The sequence below is a fragment of the Hevea brasiliensis genome, chromosome 10 (assembly GCF_030052815.1).
Source record: "Hevea brasiliensis isolate MT/VB/25A 57/8 chromosome 10, ASM3005281v1, whole genome shotgun sequence".
Taxonomy (NCBI): Eukaryota; Viridiplantae; Streptophyta; class Magnoliopsida; order Malpighiales; family Euphorbiaceae; genus Hevea; species Hevea brasiliensis.
Genome location: NC_079502.1, coordinates 65,064,224 through 65,081,539, shown reverse-complemented (window position 1 = coordinate 65,081,539; position 17,316 = coordinate 65,064,224). Strand labels below are relative to the sequence as shown.

The window sequence follows — 17,316 nt, the reverse complement described above, 5'->3', positions numbered from 1 at the left end:
AGACCAAGACTCTTGAGAGACTACGGAGCTCCATCTGTCCAAGAATTTCAGCCTAGTGTCACTAGACCCACAGTGGAAGCCAACAACTTTGAATTAAAACCAGTATGGCTCCAAATGATTCAACAAACCCAGTTTGTAAGTTCACCCACAGAAGACCCACACTATCACCTCTAATGTTTTCTTGCCCTATGTGACACATTCAAGATGAATGGAATGTCTGCTCAAGCAATAGACTCAGAGCATTCCCATTCTCCCTTCGAGATAGAGCAAGGAAGTGGTTACTTTCTCAACTGGCTGGAACGTTCACCACTTGGGAAAACCTCTCTCAAGCTTTTCTAGCAAGGTATTTTCCACCTGCAAAGACTGCAAAACTGAGGCTTGAGCTCAACTCCTTCAGACAAAAGGAAGGAGAATCACTTTATAATGCATGGGAAAGATATAAAGTCCTGCAGAGGGAATGTCCACACCATGGCATAGAAGATTGGCTATTAGTGCAGAATTTCTATAATGGATTACTACCCTCTACAAGGAGCACAATTGATTTAGCTACAGAGGGTGATCTAATGGAGAAAACAGTGACACAAGCACTTGAACTTCTAGAAAGGGTTGCATACCATAATTATGAGTGGTCAAAAGAAAGAGGAAATGCAAGGAGAACTGCAGGGGTCGTGGAAGTAGACACCCTAAGCATGATAAATGCTCAATTTGATCAGCTCACAAAGAGGCTTGAAAGAATGCAAGCCAACACAGTTGGTACAAACAGTCAACATGAGGACAGCTATGGAGGAGGATACATGAGTTCAGAATACAGCAATTTCAATGAACCCTCCACAGAACAAATGAACTATGTGAACAATGGAGGAAGCTTCAACCAGAGGCAGCCTAACTGTAACATTCTCACTTTAACTAGTCCGTATAGTCTACTGTTCCGGTGACCAATGTCGGTCCCGGCAGCTAGAATGTTTGAAATTATAATTAGACTAGAGTGGAGAGTTATAAAGAAACCAAAAAAAATGCTCATAAAAATCAAGGAAAATTTTTAGGAATGAAACGCATTAAGGTTAAACGAGTTGAAACCCCAGTGAAGAGTAACCCGAAGGGGAAGTGACGGTGAAGGCCGTTAATAACCCTAGGCCCAGGGAAAACTTCATGAAATAATTTTTGGGACCTCAGGGAAGGATTATTGGGGTTCTCATGACAATAGAATGTTAAGAAAACATAAGGAAAATTTAATCAATCGGTACACAAAATTTTTAGCTCGTTAAGCCAAACGGAGGGCATTTTGGTCATTTCGTCTTCAGAGATGATTTTTGACCAACTTGTCCATTTATGCAAATAAATTATATGGCATAAAATATGAATAAATATTGATGAAAAATTATTTAAAAATGAATAGGAAAGGAAAGGAAAGAAAAAGAAAGTAAATTGGATTTATTACCTAATGTTTATGTAAGCATAAGGTAATTAATTCCTTTGGCCAATCAAATTAATGAAACACAATTAAAATACAAAAAAGGGGCAGAAAAGAGGTAAAAAAAAATGAGATAAACACCAGCCACTCCCTTGATCTTCTTGCTGTCCCATACCTCTCCCTCACTCCACCATTTTTAAGTTAACAAGCTCCCTTCCCTTAGTCCTCTCTCAACAAAACCCTAACCTAGCAACATAAAACCTTGGTATTTCATCTTGGTGAAGCTCTTGGGAGCAAAAAGAAATCAAAAGGAAGAGTTCTTGCAAGCTTTGGAGTAGCTCCATTAGAGGTTAGTGACTAAACTTGATTTTTATCTTTCAATTCATGTTGAAGGAGTGGTATTTGATTCAAATTTACAAGAAAATTTAGTAAACATCATGTGATGTCTTGTTTAAAATTCCAGCAACCTTAAACTTGGTAGGGTTTTAAAGAATTCTTAGAATTAAAATGGTATTGTGGCTGCCCTTAATATCTATTGTTTAGGATAGTGAAAGGTAAGTGAATGTAAGTTTTGGGATGGTTGAGCTAGGGTTTGAGCATGAAATTGAAACTTTGTTCATGTATTTAGTGAAAGAGAGTTTTAATGGTCAATTACTGACCATTTGGCTGCATGTGAATCATAAATGAAGTGGTTTGTGTAGTGAGAATTGAAGTTAGTGTGACTGCCCTTGGTGACCTACAGGACTGGGTATGAGTCTAGTAGGTTTGGGCAATAATAACTGGAGTTGTAGAGGTTCAATTGGTGCAAGGCTAATTGGACATGAAACTAGACACATAATGGCACAACTTTGGTGAAGAAACCATGCCCATAAAACCAAACTAAGTTGACTTAAAGATTGCCCTACTCTGGGTGACCTACATTCTGCCTAGGCAAAATGACCAAATGAACAATGTTTATTCATTTGGTCATAACTCAGTGTAGAAAGGTCCAATTGACGTGAAATTTTACTAGAAACAAGCTGAGATATAGACCTACAACATTAATGGAGAAACCTAACCCAAATTATGACCATAACATATTCAAAAAGTGACCTACATTAACTGCTCAAAATACTATAGATTTGGTCAGTCCATAAAATCTAGAAAATTTGTGATCCGGCCAGTTGTGGTTTTTGGGCCATAACTTGAGCTAAAAAACTCCAAATGGAGTGATTCAAAAAAAGAAATGTAACTAGACCAAATAAGAAACAACTTTCATGTTGATCACTTTGCCAAATTCTCACTGCAAAAATGACTAATGGAACAGTAAACTCAAAGCTTAAAATTTGAAAATTTTGAACAACTAACATTAAGCTTAGAAATGGTATTACCAACCAATACCAACAATTTTAGAATACAAAATGTGGTATGTTGGGAGTATTAGAACTAATGTACCTATTGTCTATGTAAAAGTCAGCATTTTTGTTCACTAATGAAATAAATAGTAACACCTAAACCTAAATTTCAAGAATTGTATAAATTAAGAGTGTAACATGCCCTAGTACACCTAGCAAGATTGGTTTGGATAGGTTGGCATGCCAATAGGGTTCTGTTAGCAATACTACATATGGCTTCATGCCATTCTGTGTTTTATGGCCTCACGTGCCATTCTGTGATAAAATAGCCTTGGCTATATTGATTGAGTTGTTATACTTAGGTTTTATCCCTGATAATTATTACAGCTTATTAGTTGTTCTGTTGCACACCGGGAAACACAATGTGACCGATAGTGTGATGGTCCGAGGTACTTAGTACCCAGTACCAGTTTACCCATTTATCCAGTCCAGTCGACTAGTATGGGTTACTCGGGCAATGATAAAATAATACTGCAATAAATATCAGAAATTAAGTCTACCAAAGATGTAAACATACATTCTGCATATTTACTTTATTTTAGTTACTTTATTTTATATTGTCACCAATAAGCAGAATTGCTTAGCGCGTCGCTTTTGCCACGCATAGGTACTAGAGATATAGCTGGGGAGCCTAGTAGACATCAGACCGGGTGAACTTTCAGAGCTGTATACTGAGTCCAGAGTCGCCTCACATTTACAGTGCACTTGGTAGGACATTAGGACTTTGGATGGCATTTTGTATTTTGCATGTTGTATTAGTTTTGGATTGTAACTATAAACTTTTGAAATTATGTGATAATGTAAATATATGAAATTTCATGTTATTGAAATTTTCTGTATATTATGTTGAAAAAATGAAATGTTGAGAAATATTCATGAATGTGCTTCAAGTGATGATGTGAACAAAAATTCAGAAAATAGTGTCGTGATTTTGAGATTGAGTTGAGATGTGTGTATAATAGAGTTCTGGATTTGAAAATTATATTGGAAGCGTCTTTTAAACAGGTTCAGAAGAACTGTTTTTCTAATTTATAGCCGGCACTCTGCCGAATTTTCTATAAAATTTACGAAAAATTCAGATTAATCAAAAGTTTTAAATAAATGAAAAAAAAATAAAAATGGTAAATTGAATTAAAATATGATTGGGTGCTCCGGCACACTATGTGGCATATCTTGCTCGGCTACACTGTAGATGGGTAAGGGGTGTCACATTTAGTGGTATCAGAGCATCGATTTAGGCGTTTCTAGGCCTAGATAGAGTGCATACCATTACATTGCATTTGTAAGTGTTGAGGTGACACTGATGCAGATCTGTTTGTTTTCTTATTTTGATTAGGATATGGATCCTGCTTCTCAAAGAGCAGTTGATGAAGAGGTGGAGAGTCGTGCTCCACCAAGGGTTGAATCTGGGGGCAGAGGAAAATTTGCTTCACCAGTAGCTGAGGCACCTGCCCAACCTCAGTTTGCATTGTTTCAACAAATGACCGAGTTTTACAGGCAAATGATGGGGGCAATTCCGCCACCACAACCACAGCTACAACCTCCACTAGCACTACAGAAGTCCCATTTAGAGAAACTGCGAAAACATGGGGCTGTGGATTTCTTTGGAATGAAGGAGGATGACCCTATGACAGCGGAAAACTGGTTGGATAAAACAATCAGAGTGCTGAAACAGCTTCATTGCACCCCCGAGCAGAGTCTGGAGGGTGTTGTGTCCTTACTTCAAGATGATACATACTAGTGGTGGGACACAGTAACCAGTGAGGTGCAACCAGATCAGATTACTTGGGATTACTTCCTAACAGAGTTCAGGAAGAAATATGTCAGTAAGGTGTATTTAGAAGAGAGAATAAGAGAATTTATCAGTCTAAGATAGAGGCAACTATCAGTGGTTGAGTATGAGCGAGAATTCATCAGACTAAGTCGGTATGGGAGGGAGATAGTCCCTACAGAGGCAGAGAGGTGCAGAAGGTTTGAAGAAGGGCTTAATGACAATATCAAAGTCATGATAATTGCATTGGAGATCACAGATTTTGCCAAATTAGTAGATGCTACATCGAAAGTAGAAAGAGTCCGAATAAATGAGCAAAATAGAAGGGAAAGACAGCAGAAGAGGGGTCTAGGTTAATCCAGTTCATTTTCTGCTCCCAGTAAGAAGAGTAAGGGTCCTCCTGCTAAGAGTTCAGGACAACCACAAGGTCAGGGTCAGTCCCAGGGGCCCAGACCATAGTTCACACCTAGGAGAGGCTAATCCACACCATCAGTGGGCAGCTCCCTAGGGACAGTGTTTAGGGGACCAGCCCCAGCATCTTCTGCCTGTCCATACTGCTAGAAGTGGCACAAGGGGGACTATTGGCGAGTGACTGGTGCATGCTTACGGTGTGGATCTATAGAGCATCAGATCAAAAATTGTCCGAAGAGGACTATAACAGCTGCTCTAGCACAAGCTGACAGACCTGCTCCTGCACTATGAAGGGGAAGGAAGCCCGATAAATTTGAGGCAGCTGGTCCATCACTAAGGCTTGCATCTGAGTTAGCTGAGAGACCAGAGGCTAGAGTGCCTACCAGAGCCTATGCCATCCGAGCTTAGGAGGAGCAAGATGTCCCAGACGTCATCAGGGGTACATTCTCTCTCTACAACACATCTCTGCATGCATTGGTGGATCCAGGATCCACTCATTCATACATCTGCATCAAACTACCCATAGAGAGGGGAGTTTCAGTAGAGGAGAGTGATCAAGACATTCTGGTCACAAATCCACTAGGCCATAGTGTGGTAGAGAATAAAGTGTACAAAGGTTGCCCATTGAGGATTCAGTGGTATGAATTCTCGGCAGACCTAATTGAATTTGCCTTTCCACGAGTTTGACGTGATTTTGGGAATGGACTGGTTATCACATCATCAGGCAATAGTTGATTGCAAATTGAAGAGGATTTCTCTGAAAACTTCTGAGGGTAATGAGATTACTGTTGTGGGTGAAAGGACATATTTCCTATCCAATGTTATCTCAGCCACAGTTGCAAGAAGATTGATGAGAAAAGGCTGTGAAGCTTACTTAGAACACATGGTTGATACTAGGGAGGTTAAGCCAAATCTGTGTGATATACCCATAGTAAGAGACTTCCTAGATGTGTTTCCTGAAGAATTGCCTGGTTTACCACCTGAAAGGGAAGTCCAGTTTGCTATTGAGGTCATGCAGGGTATAGCACCAATTTCTATTGTCCCTTATGGGATGGCACCCACTAAATTGAAGGAGTTGAAAATTCAGTTGCAGGAGTTACTCGATAAGGGGTTCATACGCCCCAGTGTGTCACCATGGGGAGCTCCAGTGCTGTTTGTGAAAAAGAAGGATGGAACCTTGAGATTGTGTATTGATTACCGAGTTGAATAAAGTAACTATGAAGAATAAATATCTGTTACCCAGAATTGGCGATCTGTTTGATCAGTTGAAAGGAGCCAGTGTATTTTCAAAAATTGATCTTAGATCAGGGTATCATCAGTTGAGGGTAAAGGATGCAAATGTGTCAAAAACTGCGTTCAGAACCCGGTATGGGCATTATGAATTTCTAGTGATGCCGTTTGGGTTAACAAATGCACCAATAGCATTTATGGACCATATGAACTGTATCTTTCATCCATATTTAGATTGGTTTGTAGTGGTCTTTATTGATGATATTCTGGTGTATTTCAAAACAAGGGAAGAACATGATGAACATTTGAGGATTGTTATGCAAACCCTGCTAGAAAAGAAGCTGTATACTAAGCTATTCAAGTGTGACTTCTGGATGAGTGAAATCTCTTTCCTTGGACACATAGTATCAGCTGAGGGGATTAGAGTGGATCCCAAAAAGATAGAAGCAGTGATGGAATGGAAGCCTCCCAGAAATACAACTGAGGTCAGAAGTTTCTTAGGGCTAGCTGGGTATTATAGAAGATTTGTGAAGGGGTTCTCTCTTATAGCTGCTCCAATGACCAAGTTGTTGCACAAGAATGTGAAATTTAGCTGGAACGACAAGTGCCAAGCCAATTTTGAGAGGCTTAAGGCTATGTTGACAAAAGCACCAGTGTTAACATAGCCAGTGTCGAGAAAAGACTTTGTGGTCTACAGTGATGCCTTGCATAATGGGTTAAGGTGTGTATTGATGCAAGAGGGGATAGTGGTCACCTATGCTTCCAGGCAGTTAAGGCCACATGAACAGAACTACCCTACTCATGACCTAGAGTTAACAGCAATTATCTTTGCACTAAAGATATGGAGGCATTATTTATATAGTGAAAAATGCTACATATATACGACCAAAAAAATCTCAAATATTTGCTAACCTAGAAGGAGCTCAATCTTAGACAGAGGCGATGGATTGAGTTCCTAAAGGACTATGATTGTGTGATAGATTATCATCCTGGGAAGGCAAATGTAGTTGCTGATGCTTTGAGTACGAAGTCCATCACAGCTTTAAGATCACTAAATGCCCGTCTATCCTTAGCTCAAGATGGAGCTATTTTGGCTGAGTTACAAGTGAGGGCATACCTGCTACAGCTGATACAAGATGGGCAAAAGGCCGATGACAAATTGATGGCTATTATGGGTAAAATTCTAGAAGGGAAGGAAACTGATTATGAGGTGAAAGCATATGGGTGTCTGTATTACAGAGGAAGAGTATGTGTACCAGATGATGGGGAATTGAATACTAGTATTCTGAAAGAAGCACACACTAGTATTTATGCTATGCACCCGGGAAGCACAAAAATGTATAACGATTTGAAGCCTCATTATTGCTGGCCTGGTATGAAGAAGGATAAAGCTTACTATGTTACTAAGTGTTTGACATGTCAGCAAGTTAAAGCAGAACATCAAGTTCCATCAGGATTGCTACAGCCTATAAGCGTACCTGAATGGAAATGGTAACGGGTCACTATGGATTTTGTTAGTGGTCTACCTCTCACCCAGAAGAAGCATGATGTAGTATGGGTGATAGTGGACAGATTGACAAAGTCAGCATATTTTCTGCCAGTTAGGACTGACTACTCACTGGAAAAGCTAGCATAATTGTATATCAGTAGGATAGTTAGACTGCATGGAATCCCACTTTCCATCATATCTAATCGAGACCCAAGGTTTACATCGAGATTTTGGAAAAAGCTACAAAAAGCCTTGGGCACACAACTCCGTTTTAGCACGGCTTTTCATCCTCAGAAGGATGGACAGCCAGAACGTGTAATCCAGGTAAACTAGAACCTAATTGAATTTTCATAATTTACAAATTGAAATGATAGTAACAATGTGAATTATGTAATAGATCCTGGAGGATATACTGAGGAGTTGTGTTATTGAGTTTGAGGGGAGTTGGGATAGATATCTCCCACTGGCAGAATTTGCATATAATAATCGCTACCGAGCTAGCATTCAAATGGCCCCGTATGAAACACTGTATGGGAGGAAGTGTGGAACTTCCGTATGTTAGACTGAATTGGGTGAATATAAGCTGGTAGGACCAGACCTGATGAAACAGACTGAGGAGAAAGTGAAAATAATCAAAGCAAATTTGAAGATTGCCTCAGACAGACAAAAATCTTATGCCGACTTAAAGAGAAAAGAGATAGAGTATGCAGTTGGCGATAAAGTGTTTCTCAAAGTGTCACCGTGGAAGAAAGTACTACGGTTTGGAAGAAAGGGTAAGTTAAGCCCTAGGTTCATTGGCCCATATGAAGTCATTGAGCGTGTGGGACCAGTGGCCAATCGGCTAGCTTTACCACCAGAATTGGATAAAATCCATAATGTATTCCATGTTTCTATACTGGGAAGATATCGCTCAGACCCTTCACATGTCATCTCCATGGAAGAGATTGAAATACAACCGGACTTGACATATACAAAAGAACCTATACGGATCCTAGCTCAGGAAGTGAAGGAACTGAGAAATAAATAAAATTCCACTGGTGAAAGTGCTTTAGAGGCACCACAACACTGAAGAGGCAACTTGGGAAAGTGAAGAGATGATGAGGCAACAGTTCCCTCAACAGTTTGCATCAGGTAAATTTCGAGGATGAAATTTTTATTATAGGGGAAGAGTTGTAACATTCTCACTTTTGCTAGTCCGTACAGTCTACTGTTCCGGCGACCAATGTTGGTTCGGGCAGCTAGAATGTTTGAAATTATAATTAGACTAGAGTGGGGAGTTATAAAGAAACCAAAAAATACTCATAAAAATTAAGGAAAATTTTTAGGAATGAAATGCATTAAGGTTAAACGAGCCAAAACCCCAGTGATGAGTAACCCGAAGGGGAAGTGACGGTGAAGGCCGTTAATAACCCTAGGCCCGGGGAAAACTTCATAAAATAATTTTTGGGACCTCAGGGAAGGATTATTGGGGTTCCCATGACAATAGAATATTAAGAAAACATAAGAAAAATTTAATCAATCGGTACACATAATTTTGGCTCGTTAAGCCAAACAGAGGGCATTTTGGTCATTTTGTCTTCAGAGATGATTTTTGACTAACTTGTCCATTTATGTAAATAAATTATATGACATAAAATATAAATAAATATTGAAGAAAAATTATTTAAAAATGAATATGAAAGGAAAGGAAAGAAAAAGAAAGTAAATTGGATTTATTACCTAATGCTTATGTAAGCATGAGGTAATTAATTCCTTTGGCCAAACAAATTAATGAAACACAATTAAACTACAAAAAAGGGGTAGAAAAGAGGTCAAAAAAATATGAGATAAACACTAGCCACTCCCTTCATCTTCTTGCCGTCCCATACCTCTCCCTCACTCCACCATTTTTAAGTTAACAAGCTCCCTTCCCTTAGTCCTCTCTCAACAAAACCCTAACCTAGCAACATAAGACCTTGGTATTTCATCTTGGTGAAGCTCTTGGGAGCAAAAAGAAATCAAAAGAAAGAGTTCTTGCAAGCTTTGGATTAGCTCCATTAGAGGTTAGTGACTAAACTTGATTTTTATCTTTCAATTCATGTTGAAGGAGTGGTATTTGATTCAAATTTACAAGAAAATTTAGTAAACATCATGTGTATGTCTTGCTTAAAATTCCAGCAACCTTGAACTTGGTAGGGTTTCGAAGAATTCTTAGAATCAAAATGGTATTGTGGCTTCCCTTAACATTAATCTATTGTTTAGGATAGTGAAAGGTAAGTGAATATAAGTTTTGGGATGGTTGAGGTAGGGTTTGAGCATGAAATTTAGACTTTGTTCATGTATTTGGTGAAAGAAAGTTTTAATGGTCAATTACTAACCATTTGGTTGTGTGTAAATCAGAAATGAAGTGGTTTGTGTAGTGGGAATTGAAGTTAGTGTGACTGCCCTTGGTGTCCTGCAGGACTAGGTATGAGTCTAGCAGGTTTGGGCAGCAATAACTGGAGTTGTAGAGGTTCAATTGGTACAAGGCCAATTGTATATGAAACTAGACACATAATGGCACAACTTTGGTGAAGAAACCATGCCCATAAAACCAAACTAAGTTGAACTAAAGACTGCCCTAATCCAGGCGACCTGCATTCTGCCTGGGCAAAATGACCAAGTGAACAGTATTTATTCATTTGGTCATAACTCAGTGTAGAAAGGTCCAATTGACCTGAAATTTTACCAGCAACAAGCTGAGATAAGACCTATAACTATCATGAAGAAACCTAACCCAAATTATAACCATAACATATTCAAAAAGTGACCTGCAGTCACTGCTCAAAATATTATAGATTTGGTCAGTCCAGAAAATCTGGAAAATTTGTGATCCAGCCAATTGTGGGTTTTGGGCCATAACTTGAGCTACAAGACTCCAAATGGAGTGATTCAAAAAAAGAAATGTAACTAGACAAAATAAGGAACAACTTTCTATTGACCACTTTGCCAAATTCCCACTGCAAAAATGACTAATGGAACAGTAAACTCAAAGCTTGAAATATGAAAATTTTGAACAATTAACATTAAGCTTAGAAATGGTATTGGCAACCAATACCAACAATTTTAGAATGCAAAATGTGGTATGTTGGGAGTATTAAAACTAATGTACCTATTGTCTATGTAAAAGTCAACATTTTTGTTGACTAATGAAATGAATAGTAACACCTAAACCTAAATTTCAAGAATTGTATAAATTAAGAGTGCAACATGCCCTAGTACACTTAGTAAGATTGGTTTGGATAGGTTGGCATGCCTATAGGGTTCTGTTAGCAGTACTGCATAAGGCTTCATGCCATTCCATGTTTTATGGCCTCACGTGCCATTATGTGATAAAATAGCCTTGGCTATGTTATACTTGGGTTTTATCCCTGATAATTATTACAGCTTATTAGCTGTTCTGTTGCACACCAGGAGACACAATGTGACCGATGGTGTGATGGTCTGAGGTACTTAGTACCTAGTACCAGTTTACCCGTTTATCCAGTCCAGTCGACTAGTATGGGTTACTCGGGAAATGATAATAAATCTTACCAAATTTTAATCAAATAATACTACAATAAATATAAGAAATTAAGTCTACCAAAGATGTAAACATACATTCTGCATATTTACTTTATTTTAGTTACTTTATTTTATATTGTCACCACTAAGCAGAATTGCTTAGCACGTCACTTTTGCCACGCGCAGGTACTGGAGACATAGCTGGGGAGCCCAGCAGACATCAGACCGGGTGAACTTTCAGAGCTGCATACTGAATCTAGAGTCACCTCACATCTGCAGTGCACTTGGTAGGACATTAGGACTTTGGGTGGGATTGTAACTATAAACTTTTGAAATTATGTGATAATGTAAATATATGAAATTTCTTGTTATTGAATTTTTCTGTATATTATGTTGAAAAAATGAAATGTTGAGAAATATTCATGAATGTGCTTCAAGTGATGATGTGAACAAAAATTCAGAAAATAGTGTTGTGATTTTGAGATTGAGTTGAGATGTGTGTATAATGGAGTTCTGGATTTGAAAATTATATTGAAAGTGTCTTTTAAACAGGTTCAGGAGAACTATTTTTCCAATTTATAGCCGGCACTCTGCCGGATTTTCTATAAAATTTGCGAAAAATTCAGATTAATCAAAAGTTTTAAATAAATGAAAAAAAATAAAAATAAAAATGGTAAATTGAATTAAAATATGATTGGGTGCTCCGGCACACTGTGTGGCATATCTTACTCAGCTACACTGTAGACGGGTAAGGGGTGTCACACGAACAATCCATATTCAAATACTTATAACCCTGGATGGAGGAAGCACCCAAATTTCTCATGGTCCAATCAGCAGAACCAGCCAATGAACAAGCAATAAGGGTATAAAGCACCAACACCCCCTGGATTTCAGAACAAAGGTCAAAACTTTGTATAGCCATCACTACCTCTCCAACCTTAACAACCTGAACTGAAAATGACCATGGAAACCATAATGGAAGGATTTCTAGCAGCTCAACAACAACAAACTGAATTGATTAAACAGCTGACTTCCAGAGTGGACCAACTTTTTACTCATAATAAGATGCTAGAGAATTAAATCACTCAGCAAACAAGTTCTTCAAGTAAGGCTGCTGGTAAACTGCCTAGCCAACTAGAAATGAACCCAAGGGAGCATTATAAGGTAGTTACACTGAGGAGTGGGAGAACTCTAGTACAACCAGAGGTAGAACCGACAGAGGAAACCATAGAAAAATCTGAAGGCCAACCAGAGAAAAAGGAGGAAGAAGCTAAGAAAGATCAAGAAGAGAAAGCAAGGAAGACAAAGAAATTACCAGAGCCATACCAGCCTCCCCTACCTTTTCCTCAGAGATTTCAGAAAGCCAAATTGGATAAGCAGTTTGGGAAGTTTTTGGAGGTTTTATAGAAACTTTACATCAACATCCCCTTCACTGAAGCACTTTCTCAGATGCCATCTTATGCCAAATTTCTTAAGGAAATTCTGTTAAAGAAAAGAATGCTAGAAGATTATGGAACAGTAGTTCTAACAGAGGAATGCAGTGCCATACTGCAAAACAAACTGCCTCCAAAATTGAAAGATCCAGGAAGCTTCTCCATACCCTGCCTCATTGGTAAGAAGAAAATAGACAAGGTCCTCTGTGATCTTAGGGCAAGCGTCAGTTTAATGCCTCTATCAATATGCAAAAAGCTGGAGATCGAAGAACTAAAGCCCACAACAATCTCATTGAAATTGGGTAATCGATTTGTTAAATATCCTATGGGAATATTTGAGAACATTCCTATCAAAGTGGGTAAATTCTTCATTCCAGTGGACTTTGTTGTCCTTGAGATGGAAGAAGATGTTCAAAATCCTATCATCTTGGGAAGACCATTCTTGGCAACTGCCAGAGCCATCATAGAGATCCAAAATGGGCGATTAACCCTCAAGGTAGGAGAAGAAGTAGTGGAGTTCAACTCGTTCGACACAATGAAACACAAATTTGAACCTGATGAATGCTTCAAGGTTGACATAATTGACGAACAAGTTGAAGAGGAATTTCATAAGACACATCCTAAAGATCCTCTTGAAGCAGCCTGTGCACAATAGTTAGCAGCTCATCCACCCCTACCTTTAGCTTAGGCAACAAATCGAAGGTAAGCTCCAGGAAAACGCCAAACAGGTAGAGCTTAAACCTCTCCCCTCCTCGCTAAGCTACATATTTCTAGACTCAAATTCTAAATATCCTGTTATAATCAATGCTAGCCTATCTAAATTAGAAGAGGAAAAATTGTTAAGAGAACTTAGGTTCCATAGCAAAGCTATAGGGTATAAAATAGAAGTCCTGAAGGGAATCAACCCTTCGATTTGCATGCATAGGATACCTATAAAAGAAAACAGTAAACCCACAATGGAACACCAAAGAAGACTTAACCCAAACATGAAAGAAGTAGTCAAGAAAGAAATTTTAAAACTATTAGATGCAGGTATCATATACCCAATTTCTGATAGTAAATGGGTTAGTCTAGTACATGTAGTTCCTATGAAAGGTGGGACAACTGTTGTCCAAAATGCAAACAATGAACTAATCCCTACTAGAGTAGTCATTGGATAGTGAATGTGCATAGATTATAGGAAATTGAACAGTGCTACCAGAAAGGACCATTTCCCTCTCCCCTTCATCGACCAAATGTTAGAAAGGTAAGCGAAACACTCTTATTTCTATTATCTAGATGGGTATTCAAGATTCTTTCAAATTCCAATTCACCTAAAAGACCAAGAAAAAGCAACATTCACTTGTCCCTATGGAACATTTACAAATAGAAGAATGCCTTTTGGTCTTTGTAATGCCCCTGCTACCTTTCAAAGATGTATGATGGCTATCTTTTCTCATTATATTAATGATATCATGGAAGTTTTTATGGATGATTTTTTTGACTATGAAACTACTTTTGATGATTGCCTAGCTAATTTATCTAAGGTGTTGCAAAGATGTGAAGAATCAAACCTGGTCCTAAATTGGGAAAAATGCCACTTCATGGTAAGAGAAGGCATAGTTCAGGGACATTTGATATCAGAAAGAGGAATTAAAGTTGATAATGCAAAAATTGAGATCATTGAAAATATGCCACCCCCAACATTAGTCAATGGAGTGCGAAGCTTTTTAGGACATGTAGGATTCTACAGAAGATTCATCAAGGACTTTTCCAAAATAGCTAAGCCACTTATCAACTTGTTAAGTCAAGATGTTCCCTTTGATTTTGATGAAAATTGCCTTTTCTCCTTTAACAAAATCAAAGAGGCCCTGATATCAGCACTAATAATGCAGCCACCAAATTGGGAGCTATCGTTCGAGGCGATGTGCGACACGAGTGACTTTGCAGTTGGAGCAGTGCTCGGGCAAAGAAAAGATAAAAAGCTCCATGCTATTTATTTTGCTAGCTAGACACTAGATGATGCGCAAATCAATTATGCCACCATAGAGAAGGAATTCCTAGTAGTGGTGTTTGCAATGGACAAGTTCAGATCTTACCTCATTGGGTCAAAAGTCATTGTATTCACAGATCACGCTGCAATCTGGTACCTTTTAAACTAGAAGGAAGCAAAACCAAGGCTGATTCGATGGATTCTACCCCTGCAAGAATTTGACCTTGAAATCAAGGACAAAAAAAGTATTCGAAAATGTAGTGGCCAACCATCTTTCCAGAATAAAATTGGAGTACACAGAGGACTTCAAAGATTTACCAATTAATGATTCATTTCCTGATGAGCAATTACTTGCATTCTCCAAGGCTCCATGGTACGCTGACTTTGTTAATTTTCTTGTATGCAGGGTATTGCCGCCAAACATGACTTATCATTAAAGGAAGAAATTCCTACATGATGTGAGATATTACATATGGGAGGAACCTCTACTGTACAAGAGATATAATGATGGGCTGATAAGAAGATGCATACCAAAGGAAGATATGGAAAGTATCATCCATCATTGCCATTCATCACTATATGGAGGACACTTTGTGTAACACCCCTATGTTCGGTAGTGTGTTCTACTGTTCCGATGACCAGTGTTGTCCGGACAGCTAGGATGCCTAGAACTACACTTCGATATGAGTGAGGAGACATAAAATAATGAAACACAAGTAGAGAAAATACAAGAAAAACAAAGGAAAAATAATAGCAAAGAAATGTAACCAAGTTAAGCAGTGAGAACCCAAGCGATGGGTGATCTTGAGAGAAGTCACGGCATGGACCGTTGACTAGCTCCGGATCATGGAACCACGGAAAATATTTTTAGGACTCAAATAAATATTTATTGAAGTATAAATATCATTAGAAATATCAAAGAAAAATTAAATAATTAGTACAAAGAAAATTGAGAAATCAAAAAACGGACAAAACCAGGTGTTATCGAAAAATCGGGAATACAACCCGAACAGGGGCATTGTGGTCATTTGACATCCTGAGTTATCTTTTGACCTAAATGTCCATTTAAAATAAATAATATTACACTTGGAAAATATAATGAAAAATTAATTTAGGGGTACCTAATGTAAATAGTAAAAATGGAGGGTAAATTGACTAATTAACACATTTAAACATATAATATAGTTTATAATTGGTGAGTGGAGCACTAAGGATTATAATAACCATTAAATGGGCAGATTTCTCCACTAACTAACTCATTTTCTTCAAGCTTCCAACAATGGCCGATTGTTACTCCCAATTCTCAATGGAAAATTTTCCATGCAAAGCTTAATTCTCTCCCATTTTCAACATAAAACCATAAATTCTCTTCATTAAACTTGGTCCACACCTCTTGGGCAGATTATAGGGAACAAAAAGGAAGAAATTTGGTGAAGATTTAACAAGCCCCAACAATAGGTAAGTGTTTAAATTATGTTTTTTCTTAAGTAAAGTTTATGGGAAGCTTGAGATAAAATGATTGATGAAGAAATTTTGAATTTTTGGTGAGTTATGATGGTGTGTACTTTTGGCAGCCATGGAAACACCTTGAAGGCAGTTTAATTGTGCTTGTAAATGGTGAATTAAATGGTTGATTAAATGTATATTGTATAGGAAATTGTTTGGGTGATGTATACTTAGTATATGTAAATGTAAAATGAGATTTAAAGCTTGGAAAGTAATGGAATGTAAGTGTACCATTGTGGCAGTTTGCTAACTCTTGAGGAATGCTGGAATTCATGCTTGGTTTATGGGATAATGATGTTAAATTGTGTTGGTTATTATGGCAGTTTGAGTGTATGTATGGTGGTGTGAAGTGGGACATGTAAATGAGCATGAATTGGTGATTGAGTTGTTGTAAATTGAATTGGACAAATTCTGCACTTGTTGGTGCACATTGAATGTAATTGTAAGCTACCAAAATGACCTATAATATGTTGTAAATTATGTTTAGGTTGTGGTACAACCAGAATTAGTTTGAATGTTAAGTTTGGTGAGCGTTAAAAGTGATGTTTGATATGTATTCAAGAATTGCAATAAGGCAGTTTGAGTTTTAGGCCTAGAACTTTAATTGTGTGGCTCCAATTGGTATAAGACCAATTGGAGGTGAAACTAGGCACAAAATTTGCCAAATTTCATGAAGAAAGCTTACCAAAATTCTGCTTGCAAGGTAGCTTGAAAAATGACCAAATCCGGATTAAGTGCAAGTAAGGCCTGAAAATTGACCATTTGGGCAGCAGTTAGTGCTTAGGCCATAACTCACTCAAAACAGGTCCAATTGACCTGAAAATTTAACCATGAATAGTTAAGACCCATATCTACAAGTCTTATGAAGACACCAAACCCAGAAATAACCATAAGCAAGTCAAAAAGCTTGCACAAGTTCGGGTCCAAAAACTAGCCGAACCTAAAATGACCTAAAGTGACCTAAAATGACCAATTTTGGTGCAATTTGACCAGCAATAGTAAAATGACCATAAGTTGGTCTAAATAACTCAGAATGACCTGAAATTTTGCCCCGCATTCCATAAGACATAAATCTACAAGTTTGTAGTTTTGACCGAAACTCGAAAACCGAGGGAACTAGGTCGTCCGGCTAGGTCAAACTACTATCCCGGAATCCAGTAAATTGCAAGAAAACGCA

At 38.1% G+C, this 17,316-nt stretch overlaps 1 non-coding gene across 1 annotated transcript; it reads right to left on the bottom strand.

Moving 5' to 3' along the window:
- Window positions 1-368: 368 nt before the first annotated feature.
- Window positions 369-475, bottom strand: LOC131170130 (small nucleolar RNA R71). The gene has a single exon (XR_009141072.1). It is a non-coding gene; the product is annotated as a small nucleolar RNA R71 (small nucleolar RNA).
- Window positions 476-17,316: the final 16,841 nt, after the last annotated feature.